We start from the raw sequence: 7,547 nt of genomic DNA on the forward strand, positions 1-7,547 counted from the left end.
GTGGCTTTGGGAAGAAGTTTAGGCACGAAAGTGCTGACAAAAACCAAACACGTGAATCGCTACCAAACACGTGGCTTTCAAGACTTTAACGGCTGAGATTGAATCAGGTATACAACATAGACTCATTCTAATTTTATTTTTTCGTTCTTTTTTCTATGGAGAATGATTTTGACAAGATTGCAAGCATAATTCAATATTCTTAATTTCCAGGGTCAGACAAAGAACTTCGTGGACATGAATGGCTTCAAGCATCTCTCCAACAGGTAAACATATGCAAAAGCTTTCTAATATTAAATTGTATGAGAAGAAACAATCGTGTCTTACATAAACTATATGTGCGTAATTGTGTTCTAAAATCAAGAATTGATCTTTCTTTTTTCTTTCATATATCAAGAATCTTTGTAATTAAAATACCTTGTTCAATTTCAAGATTAACTATGAATCATTCTTTCAAAGTATTTAAATTAATTAATTGGTAAATTCTTAGAAAATATCGTAACAAAAAAATTATTAGAAAAAGATTCGCTCGAATAGAAAATATTCAATATATTGGTCAATTAATTTGCAATCAAATATATTTATTGAATCAAGTAGTCCAGCACCACTAACATATACAAATGAATTAACTTAAGAAAACCAAATATTCAATATATGGATCAATTAATTTTCAATCAAATGTATTTATCATCAAAATTATTATTTATAGACCACATATATCCTTTTACCAAAGACAATCATGCTTGAGTGGGGTAAAATATTATTATGAATAGTAAAACTCACTAAATATTTGTTTTGACAGAATCCTCCTGCTAAATATTTAATGTAGTTGTATACTCAAGATTCAATCTCGGGTATTGATTTTTAGAGAAAAAAGATAATACACTCTTAGTGTAAAAAGTTGTATTCAATCTTAATCTATCATGTATGATAAATTTGTTAACTTTTAAAATATTTATCCTAATTTAATTCATAAATGATGTATGATTGAATGACAGTATAAATCTATACGACACTATCAATACATGAACATTAAACTTTTAATTTTATTTAGTCATCTTCTAATATTTAGTTAATTAAATAGTCGTTCCTAAATTATACGTAGTTTAAATTGAAATTTTGATCCTTGATTTGAAAGATGGACAATTTTGGTCGAGATGTTAAATAACTTCTGTTGACCGTCAAGATGTAAACGTTGACCAAAATAATTAGCAACGTGGCAAGAGAATTTTTAATTTATTAATTAATTATAATTGATAGAGTTATTAATTTAATTATGAATGTATTAAAAAAAATATTACCCTAGGAATGTGATGCTTTGAAAACACTACTTAAAGGGGAGCAATTGCCATCAACTACGAAATGCAATAATATTATATTTTTTCAATAAGAAAAAGATTTTATTAATAATATAATTATTTGAGTTGAGCATTAAGTTGTGTGCATTGTAGGCTATTAAAAAAAACGATCTCAGAAACATATTTATTCATCTGCCTATGTAGAGATGTTAAGTAGGGGTGTGTATGGTTAGGGGTCACTCGGGAATTCAAATTAATCAAATCCGATTGGAACAGTATTGATTAAGTCATTTATGTATTTGGTTTGATTTTTTATTGAGTCATTTATTTATGTGGGTCAAAATCGAACAAATCGATTAAAATCTTATGGGTTGGGTCATAGGTTTAAATTTATAGATCCAGTTAAAATCAAACCGATCAAAATTTTTATAATTGTTTGATTTAACTTTAAATACCATTAATATTGGAACTCCAAGGCACTACAAAAAAGGCATGCTTTAGTGATCGACTGATTCAGTCGCTAAATCCCAAAATTCGGTCGCTAAATCTCTTAGCCACCGAATAGCGACCAAATAATGTACGTCGCAAAAACTCTAGTCTCTAAACCCTCAGAGACCGAATTTCCATTCGGTTGCTATTTCACCACCGAACTACTGAGTCACAAGCACACAAAATTTGGTAGCTAGATATTTGGTTGCTATTTTGCTTGGGACCAAATCAGCAACTGAGGTTTGGGGTAGCTAATTTGGTCGCTAAGAAGTAATTAAATTTTAAATAAAATAAATTAAAATAAGATTTGGTTATTAATTTGGTCGCTAATAAAAAATTAAATTTTAATTGTAAAATAAATTAAAATAAAGGTCGGTCGCTACTAAATAATAAAGTTTTAAAAAATAATAATTTCGGTTGCTAATTCGATCGCTAATTTTACATTCTAAAATGTTTTTTAAATGTTTTGGGTCTAGTTTAACAATTAAATTTTAAATTTAAAATAAATTAAAAAACAACTCGATTGTTCAAAGAAAATATGCCATTATTTTTATTTATTAGATTTTAACCTGTTTAATAATTACCCGCCGTAAATATAATTTTTAAGATTAAGATTTAATAGATTTTTTCATTTATTAGATTTTAACTTGTTTAATAATTACCCGCTGTAAATATAATTTTTTTCATTTAGTAGATTTTTGATTTTTTCAGCAACTTGTGATGATATAATATTTCAAATTACAAGAGATAAGTATATAATATTTTCAAACACTGAAGATGTCATTTTAAAACTGCTCAAGAAAGAGTTTGTAATTGCTGAAAAACTTATATTGAATGTAAATAAAGCTAATCCAAACACACTATGAGACTGCATAACAGAAACATGCTATATTAACAACCCTGCCACTTCACACCAAACTTTAAGGACTTCTTGTCATACATTTTTTTTAATTTGTTTTTCAATTGTCTTCTCCTTGTAGAAGGGTTGCATTGTATCAATCAGCTTATAATGCATATCAGGAAAAAAGACATTCAAGAAATAAATGAACTTAAATCGTTTATAGCAAAGATGTGCAATGAGTTCTAAGTTCTAACAGTGAAACATAAGTTGAAAGGAGATGTTAGAGGCTCAGACATGCACAAACATTGTCATCACAGACCAAACAACTTGCTTTGGTCCTTATCAGAATCGAGGAATGTTTTCAGTCATCACAGCCCTTGCTCATGTTAAAAAGAACAATAGAAGAACCCAAATTAAAAAATGTAAAAATAAATAAAAATGCTGCGGGGGAGGGTCGCCTTCACTGGAAATCACCCCAACATAAGAGAGCAGCAAGTTTTTTTTTTTCTGGTGCATGACAAAAAAACAGAAAAGGAGGAAGTGGGTAAAAGAAGAAAAAAAAATGCAGTAAAGGTGCACCATATGGCTGTGGGTGAGATGAATCTGAGGGTCTATAAGGGTATCCACAATAAACCACACACAAGTGGTTTATACAAAGCCCTTCGTTTGACCTACCCACCTATAATAAGCTAGGAAATGGCTTTGTTAGTTTTATCAGTTGCTAGGAAAGGGATTTGTTTCACATTATATCCTCTAAATCTAAACTGTAACTAATAAGTTCGAGCAAAGGAGGGAGATTGTCAAAAGTAACCCTAAATATATTCATTCAAACACTACTACAATTTTTAGATTTAACATCACACGGTTAACATCGGTTATTCATTATAGTTAATTTTGTTTCAACACCAGTTAGTTTTTCTTACCCATTCGTGTTACTATGATTATGTTTAAAAAATATAGTCATTCATTGCTCCTATCTATTAGACACTTAGTTTCAGTTTTAGTTGTTTGATTTTGGCTTTGGTCTAAGAGCTTAAGTTTCAAGTATCTTCCAACCATTATTTTGTGTGAAGACTCGGTGCCATTGATGCTAGAAGCCAAAGACACTAATTGTTTGTCTTGCTGCTCCCAGTTTAGGTACTCTAGCTTTTGCTGTCTAATTAGTTCATGTTCTTCATTCAATAACCTTGTTGGCCTCAATTTTCTGATATAAGATTATGCAGCTGATAACCATTTATTGTTGCAACAACCTATTGTCTCCACGTAAGATAGTACTTTTCATATGTGTTTGTTTGTAGTCGGCACACGTTTTGATGAATGCTTAGATCAATCCAAGAATCTTGTGACATTGGATTCAACTAGCGTTTGAGACGTGTTAATACTAAAACAAACACACCCTTCCTTGTCTAATTTTAGGTTTGGGATGTAATAGATAAGATACTAGGCAGAGTTATGTTTGATCATTCAAGTTCTGATATAAATATATGTAAGCAGTAATTAATAAATGAGAGAAGGAATATGGATAAATTATACGCTATAATATTCATTGGGTTAATGTATATCCATAGTTTCAAAGACTAATTCAATCCTAAGGCTTGTGTATCTCTTGTGACTGTGACAATGCGAATGCAAAGAAGATTCTCTCTGTTGTTCAATGGCTCACGCCATTGACCAACAAATAGTGCTTGTATTATGCTTATTCTACAAAAAGCATACTCCTATAGAATTCTTTTTTTTTGGGTGGTTGAGATTTTGTGTGTTTGCTAGGTAGGAGAGGGAGATAGGTATGCCAGTGGATGTGATTATTTGGCTTGAAGGTAGTTTGGCTTTTGAGTTGAGATTTGTTTCTAGAAGCTGATAACAAAATTTAATCCCCGTAACACAAATGGTCTCATATATTCCTAAAAATGAGAAATTGATTTCCAGCAGCCCATAACCTTTGTAAGGTAGAAAATACCTTTATGTGTTTTTTACTTTTAATATTATGCCTCATGATGATGAACTCCCTACATTATATGCCTTTATCATACATTTTTTGTATCATTATGATTTTCAATCAATTTCACTCTATTAGTTTTCTTAATTTTGTTTGTTCTCTTGGGCGCAAAGAGAAGGAAAAAAAAGCTAGGAATAAGATATTGAAATTCAAAAACAGCTACATATGGGTGGAAGTCTATGAAATTCAAGGACTTGCATGCCTGTGCAAGTCCTTGTTAGAGTTTATTTCACTTTGAATATTTGGGGGCAATGGTTAGTTTGGGCTTTGATTTTGGTCCATGTTTCTGGAGTTATATTGTGGGCAGTTTGACTTGTTGATAATTTGAATGTGGTAATACACATTTGAGAGGGGGAATTAATGTTGAATTCAAGTGAGTTGCATCTAAAGCTAGTTGCGGGACAGTTTGACTTGTTGGAAATCTTTTGTAGTTGCAGATTTCTTTGGAAGAGAATTTGCTAAAGATGATGGCATTACTTCTTGTGTGTATCATAGTAATTAAAAATAGATTAACTCTATTATTTTTATTTGAAAATTTGTACTAAAGTAATAGTATTGAAACTAATAGAAATATTCAATGGTTTTGACCTTTCCCCATCTTTTGCACTCTCAATTTTTGAACTAGTAGCTCCGTCTTATTCATTGAACTACTTTATAGTTGCATCTAAAGCTATCAGATCAACTTGTATTGCCTTTGTATTGTCTTTCCATGAGAATCTCTTTCTCCAAACCTTTTAAAACTGATTGGATTCTTATAGAATGACATTACAAAGACAATAAAAGTTGAGTCTGGAATTCAGGGTGGAATTTTGTTGGTAAAACATATGAAACTAGCTTTACCTTTTGCTTTTGTCTTTGCTTGGCCAAAAGAACAGTGGTATTTAGTTTGTGGGAAGCATCTTTTCCATTTATATATGATGCATGATTTCTAGATGGAAAAACAGGTCAACCTAGGCCAATGGTGGGATGGTGGGTCAACTGCCCTTTTTTTAAAACTTATTTGAAGGTCAACCCATCAACTTTTTAATAGTGGGTTAGGCTGTGTAGCATGGCTATAATTTAGAAGAAAAAAAAACCAATTAGGCTATGTAGCATGGCTATAATTATTTATTACTTTACTGATAGCTTCTTTGTTCATATGTTACAAGCACTGGAATATCTCAACCTCTATCAGCATCAATAGTAAGATTGAATCCTTTAGCCTTCGTACAATCTGTTCCTTCTAGTGAAAAAGTGAGGCGAGTTTATATTTCCTTGTTTTTTTGTCTTTATCTTTCTTAGTTTCTTATATATTTTATATTTTATATGTTTGAGTATTAAACATGTAAAAAATAGAAATAGAAATTTAAGGAGCTTTTATTACTATCTTGAGAACTAAATTACATTACATCTATAGTCGTCCTATCCTTCCCCAGGAAAGAATGGTGTAAGCTAGCTAGCAAGCAAGCAAGCACTGTTTATAAGCCCCGTTTCATTAGAGAATATTAGGCAGCTTTTTTTCCTTTCCATATTGTATATTCCAGTTCACTAATCACCTTTTCCTAGCCTGCTTGCAATATAAGAGCATGAAGGCTGCGGCATATTTTCTACTACTTTCCTGAATGAAATCTCACTATTATCTCGGATACGTGTTGCTCACACAGCTGCACCCATTTCTCTATTCATTTTCTTTGGTGTTCAACTTTTTTCTTTTAGGCTAGAGTGATTGAAAGGTAGGAGAGGATAAAATTGGCTATCATCACCATCACTATTGTTGTTGTTGTTGTTGTTACTTTGGTGTGAATCTGACCAAGTTGAGCGACTAGGAATGCTAGATCCTTATTTTCTAGAGCAGCAGCAGCTACTGGATTAGCATTACCAGGACTAGTAATAATAGCTTGGGGTGAATCCACTTGGGAAGCACTGCTATTGATTTGTGATGAAAGTGAACCACTTTCAATGTGTTGATCTAAGGTTTGCTTGATTTCTGATTTGTAGCATAGGTTAGAGCTTTCAACTCATGACAGAGTGGGAAACAATGATGCAGCAATGTAGATGTAGATGTCGGGCATCCATCTAACACAAACCCAATAGCTTTCTCAGAGCCCGATTCCACTAAAATTTTACCAAAATCATGTTGCCTTGCAATCTTAGGACTTATTGGAATGTTGTGCTGCCTTAGAATATGACGATATAAACCCCAAATATCATACTTCCTTGCAACATTGAGGTGACCAAGCCATGCAGCCCAAAATTAACTTTCAATCCTCCTACTCTAACACAAAAATGTGATGTAAGTGTCTCCATTTTTCTCTAATGCTCTTGTACTCGTTGATAGAAATTGGATCAGAAAAGTGCCCAACTAATAGGCTTCCTTTTCTCTTCCAAACTAATAGGCTTCCTTCCTGTTAGGATGAAAGTGTATTTCTCTAGGTCCACTAACCTGTTATCTTTGAAATCCACCTTGAAATCCGTTTGCAAACTTAAGTTTAATCCAAACATGCACTAAGTTTGCAGCTTAACAATTGTAGAAGGGTTTTCTCCCTTGGCAGAGCAGAAAAGTAGATTTTTCTCTCTGATTTTCTTCTCTCTCATCTCTTTTTCTTCTCTTAATACATTATGTTGATCTTTAAGGACCTTTCAAATTACCTGTATGATCAATCCAGCATCCAATTAGAATCACAACACCATTAACACCTCAAGGATTTTTTGAAAAGTAAATCTAAAACATCCCCAACAACCCATGGTTGAACACTGGCCAAATCATGACCCTTGTCCACAGTTTACACTCACCCACAAAATGATTAGTAAGTGAATTGAAGCCTTAAACAGTTTATACAAGTATACACATCCATATAGATGCTCATAGCCAGGGAAGCCCTCTCCAACCCCACTACTAAAAAGCATCCACTCCCTACCATCTCCTCCTAGGAATCCCTACAAGTAC

General features: G+C 32.3%; 1 non-coding gene across 1 annotated transcript; it reads right to left on the reverse strand.

Annotated features, from left to right (window-relative positions):
• Nucleotides 1-2,908: 2,908 nt before the first annotated feature.
• Nucleotides 2,909-3,002, reverse strand: LOC113001015 (small nucleolar RNA snoR126). Its single transcript, XR_003266345.1, has one exon. It is a non-coding gene; the product is annotated as a small nucleolar RNA snoR126 (small nucleolar RNA).
• Nucleotides 3,003-7,547: the final 4,545 nt, after the last annotated feature.

This window comes from Glycine max, unplaced genomic scaffold, assembly GCF_000004515.6.
Source record: "Glycine max cultivar Williams 82 unplaced genomic scaffold, Glycine_max_v4.0 scaffold_105, whole genome shotgun sequence".
Lineage (NCBI taxonomy): Eukaryota > Viridiplantae > Streptophyta > Magnoliopsida > Fabales > Fabaceae > Glycine > Glycine max.